Source organism: Triticum dicoccoides, chromosome 7A, assembly GCF_002162155.2.
Source record: "Triticum dicoccoides isolate Atlit2015 ecotype Zavitan chromosome 7A, WEW_v2.0, whole genome shotgun sequence".
Classification (NCBI taxonomy): Eukaryota; Viridiplantae; Streptophyta; class Magnoliopsida; order Poales; family Poaceae; genus Triticum; species Triticum dicoccoides.
The window spans coordinates 53,944,299-53,955,232 of record NC_041392.1 but is presented as its reverse complement, the minus strand read 5'-3'; positions in this window follow the sequence as shown (position 1 = coordinate 53,955,232).

Below are 10,934 nucleotides of genomic sequence, written 5' to 3'. Positions count from 1 at the left end.
TTGTTTCATGGATTTATTTGCCTCTTGCATATCTTCAGGTCTGAGAAATAGAACACCCCTTTTCTTTGGAGTTGGTTTAGGAATAGGCTCAGGAGTTCGCTCAGGAAGTGTCCAATTATTTCCATTTGTCAACATATTATTCAATAGAATTTCAGCTTCATCCAGTGTTCTTTCCCTAAAAATAGAACCAACACAACTATCCAGGTAATCTCTGGAAGCATCGGTTAGTCCATTATAAAAGATATCAAGTATTTCATTTTTTCTTAAGAGGATGATCAGGCAAAGCATTAAGTAATTGGAGAAGCCTCCCCAAGCATGTGGGAGACTCTCTTCTTCAACTTGCAGAAAATTATATATATATCCCTTAAGGCAGCTTGTTTCTTATGAGCAGGGAAATATTTAGCAGAGAAGTAATAAATCATATCCCGGGGACTACACTCACAACCAGGATCAGGAGAATTAAACCATATCTTAGCATCACCCTTTAATGAGAACAGGAATATTTTAAGGATATAAAAGTAACGAGTTCTCTCATCATTAGTGAACAGGGTGGCTATATCATTTAATTTAGTAAGATGTGCCACAATAGTTTCAGATTCATAGCCATAAAAAGGATCAGATTCGACCAAAGTAATTATATCAGGATCAATAGAGAATTCATAATCCTTATCAGTAACAAAGATAGGTGAAGTGGCATAAGCAGGATCATATTTCATTCTAGCATTTAGAGTTTTTTATTTAAGCTTAGCTAATAATATCTTAAGATCATTTCTATCATTGCAAGCAAGAAAGTCTCTTTTAGTTTCTTCATCCATAACATAGCCCTCAGGCACAACAGGTAATTCATATTTATTAGGAGAGCCTTCATAATCACTTTCATAAGTATTATCAGTTTCAATAATTTCATTCTCTCTAGCTCTAGCAAGTTGTTCATCAAGAAATTCACCAAGTGGCACAGTAGTATCAAGCATAGAAGTAGTTTCATCATAAGTATCATGCATAGCAGAAGTGGCATCATCAATAATACGCGACATATCAGAATCAATAGCAGAAGCAGGTTTAGGTGTCGCAAGCTTACTCAAAACAGAAGGTGAATCAAGTGCAAAGCTAGATGGCAGTTCCTTACCTCCCCTCGTAGTTGAGGGATAAATCTTGGTTTTTGGATCTCTCAAGTTCTTCATAAATGATAAGCAGATATAATTCCCAAGTGACTCAAATAATAGAGCCATGCTCCCCGGCAACGGCGCCAGAAAATAGTCTTGATAACCCACAAGTATAGGGGATCGCAACAGTTTTCGAGGGTAGAGTATTCAACCCAAATTTATTGATTCGACACAAGGGGAGCCAAAGAATATTCTCAAGTATTAGCAGCTGAGTTGTCAAGTCAACCACACCTAGATAACTTAATATCTGCAGCAAAGTAAATAAGCAAAGAACAATATATGGAAAGCTCGTAGGCAATGGATCAGTGATAGAGAATTATGCCGGATGTGGTTCATCATGTAACAGTCATAACCTAGGGTGACACAGAACTAGCTCGAATTCATCAATGTAATGTAGGCATGTATTCCGAATATAGTCATACATGCTTATGGAAAAGAACTTGCATGACATATTTTGTCCTACCCTCCCATGGCAGCGGGGTCCTATTAGAAACTAAGGGATATTAAGGCCTCCTTTTAATAGAGTACCGGACCAAAGCATTAACACATAGTGAATACATGAACTCCTCAAACTATGGTCATCACCGGAAGTGGTCCCGATTATTGTCACTTCAGGGTTGCCGGATCATAACACATAGTAGGTGACTATAGACTTGCAAGATAGGATCAAGAACACTCATATATTGATGAATACACAATAGGTTCAGATCTGAAATCATGGCACCCGGGCCCTAGTGACAAGCATTAAGCATAGCAAAGTCATAGCAACATCTATCTCAGAACATTGTGGATACTAGGGATCAAACTCTAACAAAACTAACTCGATTACATGATAAATCTCATCCAACCCATCACCGTCTAGCAAGCCTACAATGAAATTACTCACGCACGGCGGTGAGCATCATGAAATTGGTGATGGAGGATGGTTCATGATGATGATGGAGACGGATTCCCCTCTCCGGAGCCCCGAGCGGACTTCAGATCAGCCCTCCCGAGAGAGTTTAGGGCTTGGGGCGGCTCCGTATCATAAAACGTGATGAATCCTTCTCCGGAGCCCCGAGTTGAGGTCGGAGGAGGTCCAGGGGGCCCACAAGGTAGGGGGGCACGCCCAGGGGGCAGGCACGCCCCCACCCTCGTGGCTAGGGTGTGGGCCCCCTGGCCTTGATCTTTTGCCAGTATTTTTTATTATTTCCAAAAATACGCTCCGTGGAGTTTCAGGTCATTCCGAGAACTTTTGTTTCTGCACATAAATAACACCATGGCAATTCTGCTGAAAACAGCGTCAGTCCGGGTTAGTTCCATTCAGATCATGCAAGTTAGAGTCCAAAACAAGGGCAAAAGTGTTTGGAAAAGTAGATATGACGAAGACATATCATCATCATATCAAGCTCGCCAAACGTTCATAACGTCTACATCTGCTCCTGCAATCGGTTTGTCACCTAGCGGTGCATCAAGGGCATAATTCTTCTGTACAGCAATGAGGATAATCATAAGATCACGGATCCAATCCGCATCATTGATACTAACATCTTTCAACTTAGTTTTTCTCTAGGAACATATCAAAATAAACGGGGAGCTACATCGCAAGCTATTGATCTATAACATAGATATGCAAATACTATCAGGACTAAGTTCATGATAACTTAAAGTTCAATTAATCATATTTAAGAACTCCCACTTAGATAGACATCCCTCTAATCATCTAAGTGATCGCGTGATCCAAATCAACTAAACCATGACCAATCATCACGTGAAATGGAGTAGTTTTCAATGGTGAACATCACTATGTTGATCATATCTACTATATGATTCACATTCGACCTTTCAGTCTCAATGTTCCGAGGCCATATCTGCATATGCTAGGATCGTCAAGTTTAACCCGAGTATCTCTACGCGTGCAAAACTGGTTGCACCCGTTGTATGTGAACGTAGAGCTTATCACACCCGATCATCACATGGTGTCTCAGCACGATGAACTTTGGCAACGGTGCATACTCAGGGAGAACACTTGTACCTTAAAATTTAGTGAGAGATCATCTTATAATGCTACCGTCAATCAAGCAGAATAAGATGCATAAAGGATAAACATCACATGCAATCAGTATAAGTGATATGATATGGCCATCATCATCTTGTGCCTTTGATCTCCATCTCCAAAGCACCATCATGATCGCCATCATCGGCGCGACACCTTGATCTCCATCGTAGCATCGTTGTCGCTCGCCAAATATTGCTTCTACGACTATCGCTACCGTTTAGTGATAAAGTAAAGCAATTACAGGGCGATTGCATTGCATACAATAAAGCGACAACCATATGGCTCCTGCCAGTTGCCGATAACTCTGTTACAAAACATGATCATCTCATACAATAAAATATAGCACCATGCCTTGACCATATCACATCACAATATGCCCTACAAAAACAAGTTAGACGTCCTCTACTTTGTTGCTGGAAGTTTTACGTGGCTGCTACGGGCTGAGCAATAACCGTTCTTAACTACGCATCAAAACCACAACGATATTTCATCAAGTTAGTGTTGTTTTAACCTTCAACAAGGACCGGGCTTAGTCACACTCGGTTCAACTAAAGTTAGAGAAACTGACACCCGTCAGCCACCTGTGTGCAAAGCACGTCGGTAGAACCAGTCTCGCGTAAGCGTACGTGTAATGTCGGTCCGGGCCGCTTCATCCAAGAATACCGCCGAACCAAATTATGACATGCTGGTAAGCAGTATGACTCGTATCACCCACAACTCACTTGTGTTCTACTCGTGCATATAACATCTACGCATAAACCTGGCTATGATACCATTGTTGGGGAAGGTAGTAATTTCAAAAAAATTCTACGCACACGCAAGATCATGCTGATCCATAGCAACGAGAGATGAGAATATCATCCATGTACCCTCGTAGACTGTAAGCGGAAGCATTATGACAACGCGGTTGATGTAGTCGTACGTCTTCACGATCGACCGATCCGAGCACCGAAGGTACGACACCTCCGCGATCTGCACATGTTCGGCTCGGTGACGTCCCGCGAACTCACAATCCAGTAGAGCTTCAAGGGAAAGCTTTGTCAACACGACGACATGATGACGGTGATGATGTTGCTACCAGAATAGGGCTTCGCCTAAGCACCGCTACGATATGACCAAGGTGGATTATGGTGGAGGGGGCACCGCACACGGCTTGGAACAATCAACTTGTGTGTCTATGGGGTGCCCCCTGGCCACGTATATAAAGGAGCAAGGGGAGGGGGCCGGCGGCCTCATAGGGTGCGCTCCAAGGAGGGAATCCTACTACTAGGAGTAGGTTCCCCCTTTCCTAGTCCAACTAGGAGGGGAAGGAAAGAGGAGGAGAGGAGAAGGAAAGAGGGGGCCGGCCCCCAAAGCCCTAAACCAATTCGGTTTGGGCCTAGGGGGGCGCATGATGACCCACAAGTATAGGGGATCTATCGTAGTCCTTTCGATAAGTAAGAGTGTTGAACCCAACGAGGAGCAGAAGGAAATGATAAGCGGTTTCCAGCAAGGTATTCTCTGCAAGTACTGAAATAAGTGGTAACAGATAGTTTTGTGATAGGATAATTTGTAACGAGCAATAAGTAACAAAAGTAAATAAAGTGCAGCAAGGTGGCCCAATCCTTTTGTAGCAAAGGACAAGCCTGGACAAACTCTTATATGATGTAAAGTGCTCCCGAGGACACATGGGAATATCGTCAAGCTAGTTTTCATCACGTTCATATGATTCGCGTTCGGTACTTTGATAATTTGGTATGTGGGTGGACTGGTGCTTGGGTGTTGCCCTTACTTGGACAAGCATCCCACTTATGATTAACCTCTATTGCAAGCATCCACAAATACAACAAAAGTATTAAGGTAAACCTAACCACAGCATGAAACATATGGATCCAAATCAGCCCCTTACGAAGCAACGCATAAACTAGGGTTTAAGCTTCTATCGCTCTAGCAACCCATCATCTACTTATTTCTCCCCAATGCCTTCCTCTAGGCCCAAATAATGGTGAAGTGTCATGTAGTCGACGTTCACATAACACCACTAGAGGAGAGACAACATACATCTCATCAAAATATCGAACGAATACCAAATTCACATGACTACTAATAACATGACTTCTCCCATGTCCTCAGGAACAAAAGTAACTACTCACAAAGCATAAGAATGTTCATAATCAGAGGGATATTAATATGCATATAGGATCTGAACATATGATCTTCCACCAATTAAACCAATTAGCATCAACTACAAGGAGTAATTAACACTACTAGCAACCTACTAGCACCAATCTCGGACTTGGAGACAAGAATTGGAGACAAGAGATGAACTAGGGTTTTGAGATGAGATGGTGCTGATGAAGATGTTGATTGAGATTGCCCTCTCCCGATGAGAGGAGCGTTGGTGATGACGATGGCAATGATTTCCCCCTCCGGGAGGGAAGTTTCCCCGGCAGAACAGCTCCGCCAGAGCCCTAGATTGGTTCCGCCAAGGTTCCGCCTCATGGCGGCGAAGTTTCGTCTGAGAAGATGGCTTCTTATTTTTTTTTCCAATTGAAAGACTCCATATAGCAGAAGATGGCCATCGGAGGGCCACCAGGGAGCCCACGAGGTAGGGGGAGCGCCCAGGGGGTAGGGCGTGCCCCAACCCTCGTGGGAAGGGTGTGGCCCCCCTGGTGAGGTTCTTGCGCTCAATATTTTTCATATATTTGGAAAACATCATCCGTCAAGTTTTAGGACTTTTGGAGCTGTGCAGAATAGGTCTCTAATATTTGCTCTTTTTCCAGCCCAGAATCCCAGCTGCCGGCATTCTCTCTCTTTATGTAAACCTTGTAAAATAAGAGAGAATAGGCATAAGTATTGTGACATAATGTGTAATAACAGCCCATAATGCAATAAATATTGATATAAAAGCATGATGCAAAATGGACGTATCAACTCCCCCAAGCTTAGACCTCGCTTGTCCTCAAGCGAAAAGCCGAAATCGAAAAATATGTCCACATGTTTAGAGATAGAGGTGTCGATAAAAATAAAATAAGGACATGAGGGCATCATGATCATTCTTAGAACAGCAGCTTATATAATTCTTGTCATATAATCTCTTATGCTAGAGTAACAATTCAATCACAATATCAAGTATGAATCGTAAACTTCATTGAAGACTAACAAACTACAATCTCAGTCATTGAAGCAATTGCAATTTATCATAACATAGGAAAGAGTCAATGTATAAGAGCTTTTCAGCAAGTCCACATACTCAACTATCATATAGTCTTTCGCAATTGCTGACACTCACACAATACTTATAGGTATGGAGTTTTAATCGGACACAGAGAAAGATAGGGGCTTATAGTTTTGCCTCCCAACGTTTTACCTCAAGGGTAATGTCAACAGTAATAGTTCATGAAAACTCACATCCAATTAGCCATATATACCAGGATCTTTCCAACATAATATGCTTTCCAAAGGATAAAATGTAAAAAGGAAGGGTGAAGATCACCATGACTCTTATGCACTGTAGGAGATAAAAGTAAAAGATTGGACCTTCGCAGAGGGAAGCAGAGGTTGTCATGCGCTTTTATGGTTGGATGCACAAAATCCTAATGCGAAGTAACGTCACTTTATATTACCACTTGTGATATGGACCTTTATTATGCAGTCTGTCGCTTTTATTAATTCCATATCACACGATCGTATAAAGCTTATTTCCTCCACACCAATCAATCATACATATTTAGAGAGCAATTTTTTTATTGCTTGCACCGATGACAACTTACTTGATGGATCTTATTGAATCCATAGGTAGATATGGTGGACTCTTATGGCAAGACTGGTTTGAGGGTATTTGGAAGCACAAGTAGTATCTCTACTTGGTGCAATGAATTTGGCTAGCATGAGGGGGAAAGGCAAGCTCATCATGTTGGAAGATCCAAGACAATATAATTCATCTCAGATGTAAGAAAACATAACCCATTATGCTTGTCCAATGTCAACTCTTTAGCATGTCGTATTTTAATGAGTGCTCACAATCATAAAATATGTCCAAGATAGTATATCTATATGTGAAGACCTCTCTTTCTTTATTACTTCCTATTAATTGCAACGATGACCAAAACTGTGTTTGTCAACCCTCAACAACTTTTATTCATCATACTCTTTCTATGAGAGCTCATTACTCTCCATAAGATTCACATGATCTCTTTGTTTCTTTTTATTTCTTTCTCTTTTTCTTTTATTCACTTAGGATCATGGAAAAATAATCAAGCCCTTGACTCAACACTAATCTTTATTATATAGCTCACGGACTCGATTACATAGAAGGATAATAAAGCAAAACTCACGACTAGATCATACTAAGAACTTTTATTCTACTAGATCAAGATATTACCAAAAGGATCGAACTAAGAAAAATGGTAAAGATAAAAGTGATGGTGATACGATACCGGGGCACTCCCCCAAGCTTGGCAGATGCCAAGTGGAGTGCCCATACCAGATACTTAATTCTTCTTTGTTGATGGAGACGGTGGTGATTTTGTTGATGGCGTAGGGTTCTTCCTTAATTTGTGCTTGAGGACAGAATTTTGGATTCTTAGGTCCTCAATCTCCTACTCCAAGCTTAGTATCTTTCTGCATAGTTCCCGAACCTGTAGGGTCCGCATGCTTATGTAAATCTTTATGTCTCGGTCATGTCTACATTGTTCTCGAACCCGTAGGGTCCGCACGCTTAACGTTACGATGACAGTTTTATTATGAGTTTATATATTTTGATGTACCGAAGTTTGTTCGGAGTCCCGGATGTGATCACGGACATGACGAGGAGTCTCGAAATGATCGAGACATAAAGATTGATATATTGGACGGCTATATTCGGACACCGGAAGTGTTCCAGGTGATTTCGGAGAAAACCGGAGTGCCGGAGGGTTACCGGAACCCCCCGGGAGAAGTAATGGGCCTTATGGGCCCTAATGGAGAGAGAGAGGGGCGGCCAGGGTGGGCCACGCGCCCCCTCCCCCTCTGGTCCGAATTGGACTAGGAGAGGGGGGGCGGCGCCCCCTTTCCTTCTCCCTCTCCCCCTTCCTTTCCCCCTCCTAGTAGGAGTAGGAAAGAGGGGAGTCCTACTCCTACTAGGAGGAGGACTCCTCCTCCTTGGCGCTCCCTAGGGCCGGCCGGCCTCCCCCCTTGCTCCTTTATATACAGGGGCAAGGGGGCACCTCTAGACACACAAGTTGATCTTCAAGATCATTCTCTTAGCCGTGTGCGGTGCCCCCCTCCACCATAGTCCTCGATAATATTGTAGTGGTGCTTAGGCAAAGCCCTGCGATAGTAGAACATCAAGATCATCACCACGCCGTCGTGCTGACGGAACTCTTCCCCGACACTTTGCTGGATCAGAGTCCGGGGATCGTCATCGAGCTGAACGTGTGCTAGAAGTCGGAGGTGCCGTAGTTTCGGTACTTGATCGGTCGGGCCGTGAAGATGTACGACTACATCAACCGCGTTGTCATAACGCTTCCGCTGTCGGTCTACGAGGGTATGTAGATTACACTCTCCCCTGTCGTTGCTATGCATCACCATGATCTTGCGTGTGCGTAGGAATTTTTTTGAAATTACTACGTTCCCCAACAGTGGCATCCGAGCCTAGGTTTTATGTGTTGATGTTATATGCACGTGTAGAACACAAGTGAGTTGTGGGCGATATAAGTCATACTGCTTACCAGCATGGCATACTTTGGTTCGGCGGTATTGTTGGATGAAGCGGCCCGGACCGACATTACGCGTACGCTTACGCGAGACTGGTTCTACCGACGTGCTTTGCACACAGGTGGCTGGCGGGTGTCAGTTTCTCCAACTTTAGTTGAACCGAGTGTGGCTACGCTCGGTCCTTGCGAAGGTTAAAACAACACCCACTTGACAAACTATCGTTGTGGTTTTGATGCGTAGGTAAGATTGGTTCTTGCTTAAGCCCGTAGCAGCCACGTAAAACTTGCAACAAACAAAGTAGAGGACGTCTAACTTGTTTTTGCAGGGCATGTTGTGATGTGATATGGTCAAGACATGATGCTAAATTTTATTGTATGAGATGATCATGTTTTGTAACCGAGTTATCGGCAACTGGCAGGAGCCATATGGTTGTCGCTTTATTGTATGCAATGCAATTGCGCTGTAATGCTTTACTTTATCACTAAGCGGTAGCGATAGTCGTGGAAGCATAAGATTGGCGAGGCGACAACGATGCTACGATGATGATCAAGGTGTCGCGACGATGACAATGGTGATCATGACGGTGCTTTGAAGATGGAGATCACAAGCACAAGATGATGATGGACATATCATATCACTTATATTGATTGCATGTGATGTTTATCTTTTATGCATCTTATCTTGCTTTGATTGACGGTAGCATTTTAAGATGATCTCTCGGTAATTATCAAGAAGTGTTCTCCCTGAGTATGCACCGTTGCGAAAGTTCTTCATGCTGAGACACCACGTGATGATCGGGTGTGATAGGCTCTACGTTCAAATACAACGGGTGCAAAACAGTTGCACACGCGGAATACTCAGGATATACTTGACGAGCCAAGCATATACAGATATGGCCTCGGAACACGAAGACCGAAAGGTCGAGCGTGAATCATATAGTAGATATGATCAACATAGTAATGTTCACCAATGAAACTACTCCATCTCACGTGATGATCGGACATGGTTTAGTTGATTTGGATCACGTGATCACTTAGAGGATTAGAGGGATGTCTATCTAAGTGGGAGCTCTTTAGTAATATGATTAATTGAACTTAAATTTATCATGAACTTAGTACCTAATAGTATCTTGCTTGTTTATGTTTGATTGTAGATAGATGGCCCGTGCTGTTGTTCCGTTAAATTTTAATGCGTTCCTTGAGAAAGCAAAGTTGAAAGATGATGGTAGCAATTACACGGACTGGGTCCGTAACTTGAGGATTATCCTCATTGCTGCATAGAAGAATTACGTCCTGGAAGCACCGCTGGGTGCCAGGCCTGCTGCTAGAGCAACACCAGATGTTATGAACGTCTGCCAGAGCAAAGCTGATGACTACTCGATAGTTCAGTGTGCCATGCTTTACGGCTTAGAATCGGGACTTCAACGATGTTTTGAACGTCATGGAGCATATGAGATGTTCCAGGAGTTGAAGTTAATATTTCAAGCAAATGCCCGGATTGAGAGATATGAAGTCTCCAATAAGTTCTATAGATGCAAGATGGAGGAGAACAGTTCTGTCAGTGAGCATATACTCAAAATTTCTGGGTATAATAATCACTTGATTCAATTGGGAGTTAATCTTCCAGATGATTGCGTCATTGACAGAATTCTCCAATCACTTCCACCTAGCTACAAGAGCTTCGTGATGAACTATAATATGCAAGGGATGAATAAGACAATTCCCGAGCTCTTCGCAATGCTGAAAGCTGCGGAGGTAGAAATCAAGAAAGAGCATCAAGTGTTGATGGTCAACAAGACCACTAGTTTCAAGAAAAAGGGCAAAGGAAAGAAGAAGGGGAACTTCAAAAAGAACAGCAAGCAAGTTGCTGCTTAGGAGAAGAAACCCAAATCTGGACCTAAGCCTGAAACTGAGTGCTTCTACTGCAAGCAGACTGGTCACTGGAAGCGGAACTGCCCCAAGTATTTGGTGGATAAGAAGGATGGCAAGGTGAACAAAGGTATATATGATATACATGTTATTGATGTGTACCTTACTAATGCTCGCAGTAGCACCTGG